Consider the following 20,544-nt stretch of genomic DNA (forward strand, 5'->3'; position numbering starts at 1 on the left):
CTGTTATTACCATGGGTCCCATGGAAGCTGAGGTGAATGTCACCCATAATGTAATACAGTAAAACTTCGTTAACACGAATCCGAAGGGACCAAAAAATCAGGAGTTTGTGTTAAAAAAATTCGTGTTAAGTGAAAAACACAGATTTTAATAAGTATACATGTACAGCAGTACACTGATGTGTAATACACTACACTATCAATCATGTTATTGTAGACTTACAACACTGTAAAGTGATTGTAAAATTACAAGTACTCACAAATTATGTACGTTACTTTCGTGGAAAAAAATCGGTCCTGGTTCGCCGACATTCATGGGAACGATAATATTTTGTAATTTCACAACTAATTGTGATGATAACGTCCTTAAACCCAGCAGTGACGTCAGATGTTGAAGCAAACCGTTCGAAACAGTCCAAGGCTGTAAACATCTCCTGACGAGGAGGTGGAATGGTATCTGTATTCTCTTCCTCTTCACTTTCTTCTGATGGCCCTTCTTGCACCTCATTCACAGCTTTTGTCACATCCGTTTCCACAGAAGCACATACGGCAACATCATCGTCCACTAATGAATTCTTCGAAACTAATCCCAGGGTTCACAAAGTCCTGCAGAACTGTCCATTCCTCAGGTGAAATGGCATCTTCCAACTCGTGGACATCTTCAATTTTACTATGTCTCCAAGCTCTGTTAAAGCACTTCCCTATATGATGTGGCGATACTGAGTTCCAGGCTGCTGTGATGGCTTTTATTGCCTCAAGCAGATTCCAATTTGGGGTTGCACTATTGTTTTAAGCAGCACGAATTGCAGCTCTTAAAAGTCGCTTGCGATAAGCTCTCTTTATGAGAGAGATTGTGCCTTGGTCCAAAGGCTGAAGGCGGCTAGTGGCGCTGGGTGGAAAAAACTGAACCTTTATGTTGGATAGGTTCAGATCATGAACGTTATGGGCAGTACATCTGTCCAATGTAAGAAGAACATGTCTATTTTGAGCAACCATTCGACTGTTAAAACGAAGAAGCCACTTACGAAATGATGTGCCATCGATCCAAGCTTTCTTGTGGTGAGAGTAGATGCAATGTAAAGTGTCCATATTTATGTTTTTAAAACAAGGTAGTTTCTCGGATTTACCGATAACTCAGGGACGAAACTTCTCACTGCCATCAGCATTACAGCACAGTACAACAGCCACATGTTGTTTGCTTCGTGCTCCACCATGACACTTATCACCTTTTATCCCTAGGGTGTGATTTGGAAAAAGATTGTAGAAAAATCCAGTTTCATCCATGTTAAACACATTACACGAGGCATACTTTTCCCTCACTCAGTTGAATTCATGCAACCAGCTGTTCGCATTTTCTTCATCAACTTTTATTTGCTTTACCACAAATTTGTACAGATGAAATTGAATGTCTCTTTTGGAACCAATACAACCAACCAGCAGAATAACGGAAGTCTTCGATGCCCATATCTTTAGCAAGATCATTTGCTTTTGACTGAATCACAGGGCCAGTTAAAGGTATGATAGATGCACGCATAAGATTGAACCATTCTAGCAGTAACGTCTCGATGTTTTAATACTTGGCGGTACGAAGTCGTTTAGATTTGTTTGCAGAACCTGATGCCACAGCATTAATAATTTTTTCTTGATTCTTAATAATCATAGATAAAGTAGATTTAGGTATTCCAAACTGCTCTGCAATTGCTGTTTTCTTGGTACCATGGTCCACTTCATCTAGAATCTTAAGCTTTAACTGTACATTTAGAGCTGTCTGTTTCCTCTTTGCCATTTTCACGTGCTAAGGTACTAGTTGTAACTGTAGTTTTTATTCAGTATTCCAACTTGATACGAATATGACTAACAGAACACCTGTCAAATCTGGCACTGAGTACATTCCTAAATGCTGCTGCACACATTATTGAATGTCTTACAATGTACAGCATATGCTGATTGTTGAGGTGATAATCACGGCTACCGACCTACAATACGTTAAAAATGAGTCAACAACAAGTATAATTAGCTTTGTAGCTACATTTCCTACATTCATTTCGGGAAAAAAAAATTACACTTGAAAATACTCTAAGGTTGGAAGTTTGTGTTTATAATCCAGTTCTACTGGTACCATGCCCATTGCTATCGTAAGAACAATGTCATTAGATTAGCATGGGTTGTCTGCTGCAGAGCTCCACGTGTGCACAGAATGGCGTTTGCCAAAAAACTTGTGCCTGGGAAAGTGTTGTTCTCTGTCATGTATCTGCCATAGTTTGCCATGTATACTGCTTTATAGAGCAGATTAGGTGCTGACCTCCATATTTCATAATAAGGTGTGGACATCCAACACCTCATTGCCTACTCATAATTTCACTTTTGTAGATGCTCGTGACAGTAGCATGGAAACATTTGACCAGTGTAGCATTTCTGAGCTGCAAACTTGCATTCTTTGTAAATCAGTTGCATTTTTACCTTATCTACATCAGTGAAAATTGTACTTACACAAACCTTCAACTAACGATATTGGTCAGTGTGCATTTTCCTTATGTTTCCATTAGTTTACTGTCAACTCCAGCAAGTGGCTAGTTACATTACCTCAGGTTCCTGCATTGTGTGGTAATACAGAAGAGTCGGTCAGTTTCATGTTACATTTTTATTAATTCATGGTTATGTGAATAGTATATTGAGATACATTTTTGAAAGGTCTTGAGGAGAGGAAGTGGATTAGCAAATAAAAAATGTATGGTGCTGTATAAAAAAGACATACTGCTGTTCGCATCTTTGTAATTAACAGATTGAAAGAAAGGAAAGTTGGTGTCCATAAGTAGTTTAACATCATTTGTTTGGACAGGCCTCAGTGGTGCACAATTCTGCTTCATGACACTGCTCTGATAATGTTGCAGAAAGGACAGGGCTGCAGGTGGACACATTTCAGTTGGAATTACTGTCTCCTTATCTAGTACCCTTAGACTTACGTCTCTTCCAAAACTTAAAGAAGTTATTGGTGGTCAACAATTGGAGAAGGATGACATGTTGAAAGGAAATGTAATTGACAGGTTAAATGAACTGGCAGCAGAGTTCTGTGATGACGGTATCCAAAGTTGGTGCTGTGACTGAACAAGTATTTGGAAATTAATTATGACTGTGTGGAAAAATAAAATAATGTTCGTATTTTAATTTCCTATAAAAGTTACATTCATAAATAAAATATTTCTTCTGCTTTGGCAGACCACTTCATACTTAAAAACCAGTCCTCGTAGTACTGTATCAAACATTAGGTTGCACTGTTCTTACCTTTGCAACTCTCCATGCTCAAATATAAAATACTTGTTGCTGTCCAACTTTATACATTACTGACTCAAAACGTGTTAATGAAGACATCTTTTATTTTGTCTTGGAACTGTTCAGGCAACATTGAGAAATAGAAGAATCATCCCTTTTATATTTGGCAAGTACTGCATGGAATTTACTTATTTATTCATTTATTCTTTATTATTACACCCTACTGTCCATGAAGCTAACATATGCCATATCACTCGCATTTTTTGTAAATAATAAAAAATATATATTAATTATTTGTGCGTGGTACTTACTAATTAAAACAAAGAAAATAAAATAAAAATGCTAATACTGACACTATTTTGTTGCCACCACAAAACTACTATAAACCCATTAACCAATTATCCGCTGCTATTATTATACATTTTGTTCAGTTTTTCATTTATTAGAATGCATCTAAATTACAAATGGTTGTTTCCACTATTGTACTTGCCCTCATACTACCCCAGTCAACAGCTACTGTTTGCTGGATTCCTTGGGTATACGGCAGCAAGTCAACAGCATTTCCACTGTAACAAACAATTCCATGATCCAATGTAAAACCTTAGAATCCACACTTCAGTGATCATTTGCACCAACCTGAAGTATATATTGTCTAGCCAGAATGCAGCATGCTGACATGTGGCTGAATATCTCTTGAAGTTATCCTGTATACTGTGGCTGCAATATTGTCCAAGATTCATCAAGTTGTCTCGTTCCTCAGTATTGCTTTAGGATGCTGCATCCTTAATGCCTGGTGACGATTACTCGCTGCATATTCATAAAGTGAACAGTCCCACAACATGTTCTCTGGAGTGGCCAAATTGCTGCCGGTGCAACTATCATTTTGATTTTTTGCAGCTACATAGCATATGGGCATGACTGGTCAGGCAATGTATCAGCTGCTGAAGAAATCTCATTTTTAGTGCCCCCTTGGTGTTAGGGAGCAATTCGTTTGTTGTCTTCTTGTGCCTGAACAGTCCCACTCATTCTGGCACAGTTGGAATATGTGATCTTGGATTAACCTTTCTGTATTTACCACAGTTTGAGGTATCCTTCTTACTTCCATTCGATTGTCTTTCTTTAACCAGCAAAGGCCTGCCCATTTTCTGGTCTCAAAGACCAAATGATAACCTTTTGAAATGGCCGGTGTCGTTTCCTTTCCTGCTGTAATGGAACTGACCAATATAGCCCATTTTGTTATGAGATATTATATACTAATTAAAGTTATTTCCGAAAAGCATTCGCTTAGTATGATGTTGGAATAGGTGTAGCAATCTCTCGTACATCTTTTCCTGCTACTATTTCTGAGACTGGTGGCAGAAATCTTGTGGCTGCATTGCCTGCATAATATTCTCTCTCTTTCATTTTATTGAAATCTTACAAAATGTTTAAGTAGTTCAATGAAATGATGTAATTCACATCATTGTTTTGGAATACACCAATTTTATCAAGTATGGTGCAAAGACACGGGCATACTTCTCTTTGCATCTGCTCTATTCTGTAGTTACCAAAAGAAGACAAATTAAGTCTGACTTTCTTAATTTATTTTGAGGCAAATGAAAACAAGACAATAGATAGGAAATTGCTCAACTGAGCACCTAATCAATTATAATAAATATTTTATGCAAAAAATATGATTAAAACAATACCTAATACCATAGAGCTAAACAGGAAGAGTTCAGTCACAGCTAGAGATTCTTTCTGTCTGTGTCATGATTCTCTGCTGTTGCATCTGGGCTCTTCTTGTTTCACATCTTAATTTATTCAGTGCCTTGGTCCAGATGCAAGGTAGTCCTCTATAAGGACCCCCATCTGAAAGGTATCAACACTTTCATTGCCCTGTGTGTGTCCACTGTAAGTTCTTGTGCTTTAAAGTCTACATCATCACCCAGTGATGGGCTTCCAGGACAATGAAACACTCTTCTCAGTTCATCCCAGTGATTCTCCTTGATGTTCTATTTGGGCCTTATGCATACATTTTCTGTGGTGTCTTGGATGTTCCTTCCAGTGATTATATGGTACGTGATACTGTGATAACTCGGTATCATACCACTTTGTCTTCCAACCTTTCAGATGATGTCCCACTGTTACATCTATGTTTGATGTTATTCCGATCCTCCCTTTGTCAGTTAGCACACTGCAACATGTGAACGAATACCTGTAGGCTGAGTTCTATGATGATTCCTTCTACTTGCCTTTCATGGTCCTCAGTCAGGTGGCTGTGCCACAATACTGACTTCACGTTTGCATCAACAGCATTCACAAGAGGTCTTATTCGTCCTAGGAGACTAATCTTCATTAAATTAAAAGTATATGGAAAATGCATGGCTAATTGATATTAAAGATGTTTCACTGTATGTAAGTACATATGCAAGCTTCCATCCTGTACACACAAAGGAAAGTTGACTCCTTGTGGTGGCAGTGGTTCAATACACTTGTTACCAAGAATAATTTTAGTACCTACTTGCCACCATTGTAGAATCTCTCTTACCTTTACTGAACCAATATAATGCTTAAAACAACAGACAACTATTTTGGCCAGACAGGTACATTTTGGGGCTCTGCCTTAGCATTCCCAATATGCCTTTCCCGCTCTGCCCAAAGTGTGATACCAACCTGTAATGCTGTCTGTGTGTGATGTATGGTTTCCTCTGCCACTGAATTGATTCACCTAGTGAGAATTACAGTTTAACATGGACTCCAAATCATGATGCAACATGGTGCATGTTACATTAACAAATCATTGTGGAGAAGAAAAAGGCGATAAGTGACAGGAAAACAAATCCTGGACAGGTAGATGATGAAATCTTGGGGTTGGAACTGTGGGCTTTCGATCTTGTAGTCTTGACACTTAACAGATCACACAACAGACAGCCAGTGAAAGTTAAATATAATACATGCAGGAGCCTCATTCTGTTTTCTAGTGTCTTGCAGAAACCATACTTTACACACAATTATGTGATTTGCATAATAAATATGAAAAGGCAGCCATCAATTACAGATGAGATACTAAAATTAATAAAGAAATTATGAAAATGTAAAAATATTCAAAGATGGCCCTGAAAATATTGTGTGTGTGTGTGTGTGTGTGTGTGTGTGTGTGTGTGTGTGTGTGTGTGTGTGTGTGTGTCCAAATAAGTACTGCAACTTACATCCCTTAAGATCTGTTTACTGAATTCTTCTCTTCGTCCCCCTCTACAATTTTTACTTTCCACACTTCTCTCCAGTACTAAATTGGTGATTTCTTGATGTCTCAGAATGTGTCCAACTGACCAATCCCTTCTTCTAGTCAGGTTGTGCCACAATTTCTTTTCTCCCAAATTCTATTCAGTACCACCACATCTATAATTTTAAGTATCTCATTTCCTAATCTACCTTCCTCAGCATCACCTGAATATCCATATTTTGCTTTGGTTGATTTTCATCTCACATGCTCCCTTCAAGACACTGTCAATTCCATTCAACTGCTCTTCCATGTACTTTGCCGTCTCAACAGAATTATGTCATTGGCAAATCTTGAAGTTTTCATTTTTTCTCCCTGAACTTTAGTCCCTTCTCCAAATTTTGATATTTTTCTTTTGTTTTCTTTACTGCTTCCTCAGTGTACAGATTGAATAACATTGCATGTAGGTCACAACCCCATTTCACTCCCTTTTCAACCACTGCTTATCTATGACGCCCCTCGACTCTTATAATTGCCACCTGATTTCTGCACAAGAGTTGTAAATAGCCATTCTCTCCCTGTATATTACCCCTGGTATCTTCAGAATTTCAAAGAGACTATTCCTGTCAACATCATTAGAAGATTTTCTAAGTTTACAAATGCTATAAATGTATGTTTGCCTTTCCTTAACATATCCTCTAAGAGTAGTTGTTAGGTCTGTATAGCCTTGCGTGTGCCTACATTTCTCCAGAATCCAAACTGATCACCCCCTGTTCAACTTCTGCCACTTTTTCAGTTCTTCTGTAAAGAATTCATGTTATTATTTTTCAACCATCCATCACTTATTACATTGATAATTCGGTAATATTCACTCTGAGAGATTAAATTATCCAGAAATGTTGAAAAGGTAGAGACTAATGGAGGAAGGAAATAAGTGATAAGATACATATCAAATTGCAAAACGGATATGTAAATGCTGGTCAGTGACCATCAATTACTTTAGAAAGCATAGAGCAAGGGGGGGGGGGGGGGGATGTTTAAGGGGGACTAAACAGCTAAGGTCATCAGTCCCACAGAGCAAGGGAAGCAATGATTAGAGAGTTAGTTAGTTAGATAGTTAGTTAGTTAGTTATATGGTATTCCATTGATCAATCTCATGGCAACAGCTATGATGTGGAACGTGTCAAGTGCATAAGAAATGCGCACATGAATAGATACAGTTTTTATTGCATACCCCATTCCCTTAAATGACACAAAATACATACATTATACATATACATTTATTTATTCCTATTCAAGAATTCGTCTGTGGTTTAGAAGGAGTTGCCAAGGAGATATGATTTCAATTTATTTTTGAAGCTATTACTGCTGTCTGCTGACATTTTACTTCATTTGGAAATTTAGCTAAAAGTTTTACAGCCAAATATAGTTTGAGTAGAGTATAGTGTAAGTCTTTCTTTGTTCTGGTATTCACTTCTTGAATTCACTGTTTTTAAACTGGTCCATTTTATTTTTGAGTAAATGTACTTTCCTAATCTTGTACACAGGTGCCTACAAGATGTGCGACTATGAGCCCCACACATTATTGTAACCATTTTTTGACCAGTGAATACTTTTTGCCTAAGTGTTGAGTTGCCCCAAAATACTATTCTGTATGACATCATATAGTGAAAGTATGCAACGTATATTAGCTTACTAATTTCTATATCATCAGAATCAGAAATTATTCTGATTACAAAAGTTGCTGAACCTAGTCACTTTAGGAGATACAAAATATGAATTTTCCAATTAAGATTCTCATCTATATGTATGCCTAAAAACTTAGTGTTCATTGCTCTGTTTATTGACTTACATTGATGTGTTACATTTATTAAAGGAACTGTACTCCTTGCAGCAGAAAATTGAATGTACTGTGCTTTTTCAAAGTTCAGAGCAAGCCCATTTGCAGAAAACCAATTAATAACTTTTTCAAAGACAGTATTTGTATCATTTTCCATTGGAGTTTCTTTTACTGTATTAATAATGATACTTGTATCATCAGCAAACAAACAGTGCCAGTTTAGCTTCTTGTTTCAGATAAGAAGAGAGGTCATTCGCATGTATCAAGAACGGAAAGGGACCCATGGTCGAACCCTGTGGAACACCTAATGTAATTTCACCTGTTAGATGAAGTGGCAAACTTCCTTAAATTACTTAAACCATACAAAAAAACCTTTGCTTCCTGTTCTGTAGATCTGACTTAAGCCATTCATATGCTGTTCCATTTATACCATAGAATTGTAATTTCTGTAACATAATGTCATAGTTCACACAATCAAATGCTTTGATAAGTTAATAACTTCCTATTGGTGACATTTTTTTATTTAAAGACTTATGTGGGCAATGAATTTGTATATTCCTATCTCAGTGGAACAGCATTTTTGAAACCCAAACTGTGATTTACTAAGTATCCAATTACTGTTGAGATGCCTAACCACTCTTGAGTACATTACTTTCTCATGATTTATGAAAATGCTGTAAGCAAGAATACTGGTCGCTGATTATTGATGTCTGTGGTGTCCCCTTTTTTTGTAGAGAGGCTTAACAGTTGCATATTTTAACCTATCTGTGAAAATACCTTAGTGATGCATTACATATGTGACACAGATCATCATCTGTAACTGCTCCACATTGTTTTAATATCTTGTTACAAATGTCATCTACTCCAAAATAACATTTATTTTTCAAAAATTTAATGATTTTTCTTATTTAACAATAGGTTGTTAGATGAAATTTAATCTGACTAGTATTTCTCAAAACTGCCTTTCCATGTACTGCTTGGTGTTTTCTTTTGACCTATTCTCACCAATTTTTACACCTACACTTAAGAAATGGTATTTAAAAACATTAGCTATTTGTGTACTATTGGTTAAGATGGTCTCATTCTCTTTAATGGTAATACTACTTACCCCAGTGGTTACTTTTCCTGTCCTCCTTCCAACAACACTCCATACTGACATGATTTTATTGCCCGAGTTGATAATTTCATCTCTAACATACATATGTCTTGATTTTCTGACTACTTTTCTCAGTTTGTTACAGTAATTTTATGGTGTAAAATTACTTCTGGGTCTTCAGTAATTCTTGCTATCTTGTATAGTTCCCTTTTTCTTTCTGAAGACACTTTAATACCTGTAGGAATCCAAGGTTTCTTTGAAAACTGTTTCGTGTTATATTTAGTAATTTTTTTTGGGCATCAATGTTCAAAAAGGGATATATATTTATAAAGGAATATGCTGCATTTATCATCGGCATTTGGCTCATTATATACTCTGCGATCAAAAGCATCTGGACACCTGGCTGAAAATGACTTAAAAGTTTGTGGCGCCCTCCATCGGTAATGATGGAATTCAATTTGGTGTTGGCCCATCCTTAGCCTTGATGACAACTTCCACTCTCGCAGGCATACATTCTATCAGGTGCTGGAAGGTTTCATGGGGAATGGCAGCCCATTCTTCACGGAGTGCTGCACTGAGGAGAGGTATCAATGTCGGTTGGTGAGGCCTGGCACAAAGTCAGCATTCCAAAACATCCTAAAGGTGTTCTATAGGATTCAGGTCAGGACTCTGTGCAGGCCAGTCCATTACAGGGATGTTGTTGTCATGTAACCACTCTGCCACAGGCTGTGCATTATGAACAGGTGCTTGATCATGTAGAAAGATGCGATCGCCATCCCTGAATTGCTCTTCAGCAGTGGGAAACAAGGTGGTGCTTAAAACATCAGTGTAGGCCTGTGCTGTGATAGTGCCACGCAAAACAACAAGGGGTACAAGCGCCCTCCATGAAAAACATGACCACACCATACCACCACCTCCTCCGAATTTTACTGTTGGCACTACACACGCTGGCTGATGACGTTCACTGGGCATTTGCCATACCCACACCCGGCCATTGGATCGCCATATTGTATACTGTGATTGGTCACTCCACACAACGTTTTTCCACTGTTCAGTTGTCCATTGTTGACACTCCTTACACCAAGCGAGGCATCTTTTGGCATTTACATGCATGATGTGTGGCTTATGAGCAGCTGCTGGACCGTGAAATCCAAGTTTTCTCACCTCCTGCCTAACAGTCATAGTACTTGCAGTGGATCCTGATGCAGTTTGGAATTCCTGTGTGATGGTCTGGATAGGTGTCTGCCTATTACATATTACAACACTCTTCAACAGTTGGCGGTCTCTGTCAGTGAACAGACGAGATCGGTCTGTACGCTTTTGTGCTGTACATGTCCCTTCACATTTCCACTTCACCAGTACATCAGAAACAGTGGACCTAGTGATGTTTAGGAGTGTGGAAATCTCGTGTATAGACATATGACACAAGTGACACCCAATCACCCGACCACATTTGAAGTCCGTGAGTTCCGCGGAGCACCCTATTCTGCTCTCTCACGATGTATAATGACTACTGAGGTTGCTAATGTGCAGTACTTGGCAGTAGCCGGCAGCACAATGCATCTAATATGAAAAACATATGTTTTTGGGGATGTCCAGATACTTTTGATCACATAGTGTACATCTCTTCAATTAACATTTCTTAAACTTTCTCTGATGTGCAGTATAGATACCAGGTTGAGCAACTTTACACTTTTACTTAATGGTTTCTGAACTGTACACCCTGCAAGGTTTCATAAGTTAATAAACTGTGCATCATGATCTGATAATCCATTTATCACAGGGAAAGCATGTGGTAGTTTTACATCATATTGCTGTACAAATACATTATCTATTACAGTGCTACTGTCTTGAGCTATACGTGTAGGGAAATTGATTACTGATTCTATGTCATATGTCATTGACAACACTCCTAGTCAATAAAATTCTTCTGGGTTTGAGGCCACAATGTCATCTGTAAAATTTCGATGTTTCGGCGACTGTTGCAAGATACCTTCCTCAAGGTGTATTGCTAACTGCTGAATGAGCAGTAGTTTGGATACTTACATACTATGGAGAAGCATTGTCATTGGATGTAAGCATGATGAGGAAGGTTATTAGGAGTTCATTTTATTGGTCTTTGGATTGCATGTTGTCATTGGCGGAAATGGGCATTTTCCATTGGAGTTTCCTTTACTGCTTGCCATTGGTGGAAATCGGCAAATAGGAGACTAAGTGGCAACTACAGTGTAGCATTGTTTACTAACTGCCTACTATTGACTAGGCCGCATCAGCACTCTGTGTACCCACCACCGCTGTTGCTCTGTGAGAGCTGTCCTTCCACAAAGCTGTCACAGTTGGCAACCAAGACGCTGGAATTCAGTACCAGTCTTATCTATTCGTATTGTGGGGTCACTTGGCTATTTCTGTAGCCACTCTAATCTTCCACCCCAAACTAAATGGCTGTTTTGCTAGTACACGGGCCTCTCAAAATTCGATCTTAATCCTGCACTGTTCCTGATGTTCTGCCACTGTTGATTTGTGGTATTGTTTGAGACGGATATATCTCTCGTGTTCAGTTCACCTCATGCTTATTGGACGACCAGTTTCACCTACATACACCAGTCCACATTTGCACCCGATTTCATAAACTCTAGCGGCATGAAATTTGTCGATTGTATATTTCGTCTAGCCCAGAATGTCTTTTATTTTGTTGCTGCTACGAAAAATCGCCTTAATGGCTGCCTGACGGAGAATTTTACCCAGATGTTCAGTAACCCCCTTGTGCATATGGTAGCATGACAGTATTCTGTGCTTTGTTCTGCATTTCCCTGTATCCCTCCTCCTTCGGCGAGATGGTTTTGTGTATCATCCTCATGTCATAGCCATTAGCTCCAAAAATGGAGCTGAGGTTCTGAAGTTCAGCTTGCAGGTTGTGTTCACACTGATCCTGTAGGCTCTCTTAGTTGAGATCACTCCTCCATAGTAAATAAGTATCCAACCTAGTGCTCATGCAGCAGTTATCAATACACCCTGAGGAAGGCGCCTTGCAACAGTTGCCGAAACGTCGGAATTTTCCAGATGTCAGTGCGGCCTCAAACCCAAAAGAATTTTATTGACTGTGACAACAGCTGTGGAAGCCTACATTTACAGATAACACTTTTAGTTTGCTTTTTCTATCAGAATTGCTTAGAAAGTTTACGTTGAAATCACCACAGATGCATAAATTTTTCTTTTTGTCTGGCAGACAGCATAATAGGCACTCAAACTCCCAATCTCCTAATGGGCAGCTGTACATTGTTGCTAATATCAGCGCTATTATCTAGCCATGGTTCACCTGTGCAAACTTCGAAGTGCTGATTGCCACAAAACTTGATTAATTCTACAGTGTTGTAGTTATACCCTAGTTTTGTGTAAATGGCAACTCCTCCTTTATCCATACTAGATCTGCAAGTGTAACATGCTAAATTATACCCATTCATACTGACACTTTCCATCCCCAGTTATGCAGTGTTCAGATAGACAATCTCTGTTTTTATTTTTGAGATCATCTAAACACACTAACAGCTCACCTATTTTATTTTTTATTCCCCCGATATTTTGACGAAAAAAGTTGATACTGCCCTTAGCTTTATCCCTATTTACTGTACATGAAGCTTCTTTTATTCTATTTTTCTTGGTTGTTGTCTGGCTGGGCTTTGGCTTTAACCTAAAAAGCCTGTCTACCTGGTCCCATTAACCAGAGGTACCATCCCATATGTGACTGTGCCGCCGCCCCCTCCCCCCCCCCCCCCCCCCCCACACCTTTTTACAGTACCTGCTAATAGAGAAGCTAAGTGAATTTTCCCCTTCCTCCTTAGGTGCAGGCTGCGTGTAGTGTATCCTCACCTACCAATAGCATCAACTGGAACAACACTTAAGTGAGATTTTGCCAATATCTGGAGCTTCCTGTTCAGCTCAGTGTCAACATGCCTTACAGCAGTGATTACCGAGGGTAGATCATGGTGCTGAAAGACTTCCATAAACCCCACATTTGTGTGCCCAGTTTCTGCTCTATTTTATCCAGGTCTCTCCTAATACTATATCTAGGATTCGTAGCCAAGCTGTTTCCTGCTCCCCCAACTATAATTATCTGATCTTCCTTCTCAAAGTCCCTGCATAGCTGACCTAATTTTGTGTCGCCTGGCTAAGGCTAGCACTTGGTTTCACAAAACTTGTGACCTAGTGCCCTGCTCCTAATTTCCCCCGAAGCTGCTGGCCTACAGCCCTCCCTTGACTGCTATCTAGAACCAAAATTCATCTTTTCCTATTCCGATTTGGTCCCAAACTGTCTTTTTTTTTTTCTTTAAGCTAATATTCTATCTCGACCTACATTCAACTGCATCTGGATGATGCCCTTCCTACACTACTTCAGATAGCAAACCAAACTGATGTACTAACTGAATTTTGAAAGTTCACAACAGTTTCCCTTTTCCGCCCTTTGCTTTACTAGCTTTTCTGAGCAAACCGTCTCTTTTTCCTCCCTTAGCCTACATAATTCCAAATTTGTGTTTTTTAATTCAGCCTTAAGGACACAAATTATTGACTCCTGTTCAGCGAATTTTCTGTCCTCCTTACATAACCTACATTGCCATGAAAGAGCCTCATTATCTACCCCGTTTCCTCACAGCTACATTTGCCCCAATGCAATCGTAACCTACAGTCTTCACGAACACCCTCTGCTTCAGATTTCTATGGCAACCACCACATTTGTTACACGTGGTTTGGTAGAAAAATTCACACAAAGGCAGAGAATAACTTGGCACAAGAACACAGAAGTTTCGTAACCTGTACTAATATGTAACTAAGCGCTAATGTAAGAATACTTTTAAACCTATGTTTGAAAGTTTTAATGAACTACCTATACTCTATATAACACACATGAAGTAATTTAACTTTGAACTGCTAAGTCTAGTCAATCAATATTATGAAAAGGAAAGTTGCCACTCACCATATAGCGGAGATGCTAAGGTGCAAATAGGCATAACAGAAAGACTGCCACAAACACACAATCAACTCACACATATGACTGCAGTCTCAGGCAACTGAAACCATACTGCGAGCAGCAGCACCAATGCATGATGGGGGTGGCGACTGGTGGTGGTAAGGGGGAGGCTGGAGCGGGATGTGGGAGGGATAGTATTGTAGGGTTGGTGGACGGTGTTGTGCTGCAGGTTAGACAAAGGGCAGAGGTGAGGAGGAAAGGGTGGGGGGGCTGGAGGAGCAGAAAAGGAGAGAAGTAAAAAGACTGGGTGTGATGGTGGAATGACAGCTGTTCGGTGCTGGAATGGGAACAGGGAAGGGGCTGGGTGGATGAGAACAGTGATTAATGAAGGTTGAGGTCAGGAGGGTTATGGAAACATAGGATGTATTGCAGGGAAACTTCCCACCTGCGCAATTCAGAAAAGCTGGTGTTGGTGGGTAAGATCCATATGGTACAATCTGTGAAGCAGTCATTGAGATGAGAGGTATCATGTTTGGCAGTGCATTCAGCAACAGGGTGGTCTACTTGTTTCTTGGCCACAGTTTGTCGGTGGCCATGCATGTGAGCAGACAGCTTGTTTGTTGTCATGCCTACATAGAATGCAGCACTGTGGTTGCAGCTTAGCTTGTAGACCACATGACTGGTTTCACAGGTAGCCCTGCCTTTGATGGTATAGGTGATGTTAGTGACCAGACTGGAGCAGCTGGTGGTGCGAGAATGTATGGGACAGGTCTCGCATCTAAGTCTTTTACTGGGATATGAGCCATGAGGTAAGGGATTGGGAGCAGGGGTTGTGTAAGGATGGATGAGTGTATTGCATAGTTTCAGTGGATGGCCGAATACCACTGTGGGAGAGATGGGAAGGATAGTGGGCAGGACGTTTCTCATTTCAGGGCGTAACGAGAGGTAGTTGAAACCCTGGTGGAGTACATAATTCAGTTGCTCCAGTCCTGGGTGGTACTGAGTTACAAGGGCAATGTTCCCCTGTGGCTGGATTGCAGGACTTTGGGAGGTGGTGGGAGACTGGATAGATAAAGCATGGGAGATTTGTTTTTATACAAGGTTGGGAGGATAATTATGGTCTGTGAAGGCTTCAGTGACACCCTCGGTACATTTCAAGAGGGACCACTTGTCACTGCATATGTGATGACCACAGGTGACTAGGCTGTATGGAAGGGACTTCTTGGTATGGAACAGGTGGCAGCTGTCAGAACGGAGGTATTGCTGGTGGTTAATAGGTTTGATATGGATGGAGATACTGATGTAGCCATCTTTGAGGTGGAGGTCAACATCAAGGAAGGTGGCTTGTTAGGTTGAATTGGACGAGGTGAAGCAAATGGGGGAGAATTTGTTGAGTTTCTGGAGGAATGTGAATAGGGTGTCCTCATCATCGGTCCAGATCCCAAAGATGTCATCAGTGAATCTGAACCAGGTGAGGGGTTTAGGACTCTAGGTGTTTAGGAAGGATTCCTCTAGATGGCCCATGAAAAGGTTGGCGTAGGATGGTGCCTTGCGGGTGCCCATAGCTGTATGCCGGATTTGTTTGTAGGTAGTGCCTTCAAAGGAGAAGTAATTGTGGGTGAGGATATGTTTGGTCATGGCAAGTAGGAAGGAGATTGTTGGTCTGGAATCCATCGGACATTGGGAAAGGTAGTGTTCAATAGCAGTAAGGCCATGGGCATTAGGAATGTTAGTGTAAAGGGAGGTGGCATCAATAGTTAACAGCAGAGAATTGTGTGATAAAGGGATAGGAACTGTGGAGAGTTGGTGAAGGAAATGGTTGGTATATTTTATGTAGGAGGGTAGGTTCCAGGTAAGAGGTAGGTTGTTGTTGTTGGGTTGTTTTTTGGGGGAAGAGACCAAACTGCAAGGTCATCGGTCTCATCGGGTTAGGGAAGGACGGGGAAGGAAGTAGGCCGTGCCCTTTCAAAGGAACCATCCCGGCATTTGCCTGGAGCGATTTAGGGAAATCACGGAAAACCTAAATCAGGATGGCCGGATGCGGGATTGAACCGTCGTCCTCCCGAATGCGAGTCCAGTGTGATAACCACTGTGCCACCTTGCTCGGTAAAGAGGCAGGTGGTGTTGGTCTTTGAGAGCAAAGATTATTTCAGTGGGGGCACAGTAACCAGCAACATAGGGGCATCCTGGGTGGTTAGATTTATGGAAGCATGCAGAAGGTAGGATTGAAGGGAGGGGTAGGGGTGAATAGAGGTATGGACTCTGGGGAAAGGTTCTGGCATGAGCCTAAGGATTTGAAGAGAGACTGTAGATCCTGCTGGATTTCTGGAATTGGGTCACTGTGGCAAGGTTTGTATTTGATGTATCTGACAGCTGGCAGAGTTGTTCCTCCGATAATCCTTGCGATTCGAAACAACAGTGGTGGATCAGTTTTTAGATGGTGGACTGTGGTTCTTTCTGCAGATGTAAGGCTAGTTTGCATGTTGAGGGATTTGGGGAATGATGATGAGGCAAGGTTCGAGGTTAAGAAATTCTGGAAACTTAACAGAGTATGATATGGGGGCAGTGGGGGCAGACCATAGTTGGATTGAGGAGTGAACTGAGTTAGGCAGGGTTCAATATTGGTCTTTGGTGGCGAAAAAGTGTTTCCACTGTAGGGACAGGGAGAAGGAGAGGTCTTTAACAAGTACTGCGTGATTGAATTTGGGAGTGGGGCAAAAGGTGAAGCCTTTGGAAAGGAGTGATATTTTTGTGGGGCTAAGGCTTCTGGAGGAAAGGTTCATTACTGTTGTATGGGTCTCATCAGGTCCTGGATTCTGCGTGCTGGTGGGAGATCATTTGAGGTGGCATTGTGCATGTTGCTCAAGTTCATGCAGGGCAAGAGTTTGAATGTGTGTTACGGGTTCCAGGAATTTGGGATTGCATAGCAGGAAAAGTTTCTGGATTGAGAGAAGGTACTGCAAGGAGGTTTGTATTTGGTTGATATGGTTTTGCAGGGCTGTGTTGGTGAGGGCTAAAGATTGGCGCAATCTGAACAGATGGGGGTCATTGTGGAAGGAGGTGTGGCAGCCAGAGACGGGTAATTTGATGGTAAGGCCATTCGGGGGGATTCCATGAGCCAAGCAACAACGCAGGAACTGGGTTCTGGCTAGGGATGAGGATGGTGGCAGAAAAAATGATCCAGTCAAAAATAAATATCTACACTCACATGAAATTTACGCTTAAAATGTAAACAAAACAAACAAGTAACAGACTTTACAGAATATGCTCAGAAAAGTGAAACCATCAATAGATAGCCTAGAGAAGTAGTAAATGTACTAGTCTACACTTCAATACTAACTAAATTAGCTCTTATTTCAATATTAATCACTTGTCTTAGTGAGAGCTTTGTGGACATGCGTCTGCGTAGTCAAAGAACTTCAAACAATAAATGATTTAATTTGTAATGGAAACAGAAAATGTGACAAGATGGAAAAGATAATTGTGTAATGTAAACAGAAAATAATTCGAGAAGATGTAAAAGATTCTTTGCTAAATTTGAAGTGAGGACATGTTGCAAATAGATATGAGAGATTTGCAACCATGCTCCCCTCTGTTGTTGTGAAAAATGGGTAAGATCTTATAATTTGAAAAAATGTCAAATCAAGTACATGTTTTAGCTATGACAACAACAGTATAGTGCAGCTAAGAAATGTCTGAGAAGGAATATCGCACAATATTTAATCATATCTGTTTCTTGTGGCTGCTTAAAGAAAATTTGGCTGGCTGAAAAAGTGGCTCTTTGTGATAATACAGTAATTTATGTCTAGTAAGTATGATGCAGTTTTTGTATTTCAGATAAGAACACAGCATGGTGAAACTGTAATATTTCTTTTTGTTGCCACAATGATGAAATTACAATTATTCAGCATGGCAGTATATGCCAACAACCATACCCACCAAGTACATACATCAACTTCAGCTTGCAAAAGAACAGATTCCTGCCTACTACTAACACATGCCAAAAACATGTTTGGTCAAGGAGACCAGAGATACAGGAACCTGCAGGACAGTGATCTGAAGAGTACCAATTTTTTACATCCAGTGAAATTTATATTTGATCAACTTTTTATTTTACAAATGCTTTCAAATTATTACCCAGAATAAATTATGCAAATAACAATAATGACAAATGTAATTGCAATTTGCAATTAAGCCAAAATATGAAAAATAAGCATAAATTTTAATAATAATTTAATAATTTTTCTGTTAGCGTCATCATTTGAACATAAATTTTTATCTTTGAATACAGTTGAAACCAGTCATAACGATGTCGAAGGGACCAGTGTTTAGCCGATAGTCACAAAAACTTTTTTTTTTTAATAAAGATTTCATATCAGTAAATCTTAGACCACCATAGAGTTAACACTTCTAAAAGTAGAAGGAATACAGAATACCTGTAGTGTTTAGAGTTCAGTATTTGTGGACAGTGAGGGAGTTTTCTTATGTTTATGTAGTACATACAACAATAAAATGCCAGCAAAATGTAAAAGGAAGGAAGAAGTAGCAGCAGTGTAAATTGTTCGGTAATGTCAAACATGGCCTTGGATAATAAATGAGATAAAATGTTGGCATGTTTAAAACTTACTGTAAGTGGTTTATAGCAACAATGATGAAATGAAAAGACAGTATTCTATACATGCATTACATGAAGGCCTACACTTTCTGATACATTTCTCATTAAAATGTTGTACAAATGTAATGTAGTGTACCTACTGTAGTACACAGAAAATATCACACATATAACCACAAAACATCATTAGTGAGTACACTGTTATTCCACTTCTGCACTTTGAAAAAATAACTCATACTGGAATTTAATTTTCTAATTTTCTTCAGTTGCAGCAAAGACAGGGTTGTTAAGTTTTTTAACTAAGTGCTTTAACATTAAAATGCAATGCAGTAACATACTGTTCTGCTTAAGGTAATCAGTTATCTTTGTTTGTTTTTCACATTTGCAATGCAGTAACATACTGTTCTGCTTAAGGTAATCAGTTATCTTTGTTTGTTTTTCACATTTAAGATGCGTGTATGCATTTTGCATTTGATGATGCATTGGTTTTAATGTCTGAATTGAAGACAACAATCTGCGGAAAACAATAGTTTGAAAATAAGCATTACATTGTTGTTAGTAATCCCCAAATACATAACAAACGAAAATGAAAATTGGACATTATATCAAATATATTCCTCCAAAAATATAATAAAAAATGTCGTTTTATATGTTAAGCCATAATAAATGAAGTACTAAGCAATTTTTTAAGTATAGTGTTTACATATGATATAGACGGGACCATTAGATTTCTCTATTATATCCAGTATGTCATAAAAACGACGTGACAATAAGTGGTATTGATTGCATATGTAAAATAATGCTTTACTATTTGTTTACTAAATTTCTGTAATAAAAAAGTCTTTTTGTCAGGTACTCCAAGTATTTGTATGTATCAGGTACTGCTATAGTTTGTGTGTCATGAAATAGTTTGTGTGACATGTATTTCAGTTCGTGATGAAAATGGCCATTGACCTGGTCCAGTACAGAATCAATATTTATTTCTGAACTTCAAAAAGATATGTGCATGAACTTGGAAGGGATGGATGCTTTGGGTATTTATGGAACACCAGCATAACTCTTACAAGCATATGTACGAGAACAAAGCAAGAACTTTGCAAACTTGTAGATGAAGTTTGTGTATTTGGGGTCAGTGTTCCCATTTGTTTGCAAAATCTTGTGTACATTAGGTACTAATTTTTCATGATTTAATATTATTGGATAGGTAAAAATATCTGCTCACTGAGTGGCAACAGGAGAGAAAAATGCATAAAGGATAGGGAAATGTGTAAGTGTTTGGAGCCAGTGGCTTTTCCTTCTGACAGAACCCTTGAACGGAAAGGAAGACATATGAAGGAAAAAGACTGTGATGAGTTTTAGGAAAAGGGGAGGATTATTAAAGAGTCGCTGAGAACTCAGAATTGGGGGAGACTTACCAGATGGGACGAGAGCGGAAAGCCAATTGTTGGTATGTGCACCAGATTAGTTTTGAAAACCTCGGAGCTTAAAGGTGGAAGACAAGGTAATAAGCAAGACAGACTTTACTGGAAAATATCATGCAAAAGACAACAAGAACAGAAAGCTA

At 39.3% G+C, this 20,544-nt stretch overlaps 1 protein-coding gene across 2 annotated transcripts in view; it reads left to right on the plus strand.

Annotated features, from left to right (window-relative positions):
* The window catches only part of LOC126162475 (protein brunelleschi), a 272,584-nt gene that overhangs the window by 109,625 nt on the left and 142,415 nt on the right, over positions 1-20,544 (plus strand). The window lies entirely within an intron of this gene.

This window comes from Schistocerca cancellata, chromosome 2 (assembly GCF_023864275.1).
Source record: "Schistocerca cancellata isolate TAMUIC-IGC-003103 chromosome 2, iqSchCanc2.1, whole genome shotgun sequence".
Taxonomy (NCBI): Eukaryota; Metazoa; Arthropoda; class Insecta; order Orthoptera; family Acrididae; genus Schistocerca; species Schistocerca cancellata.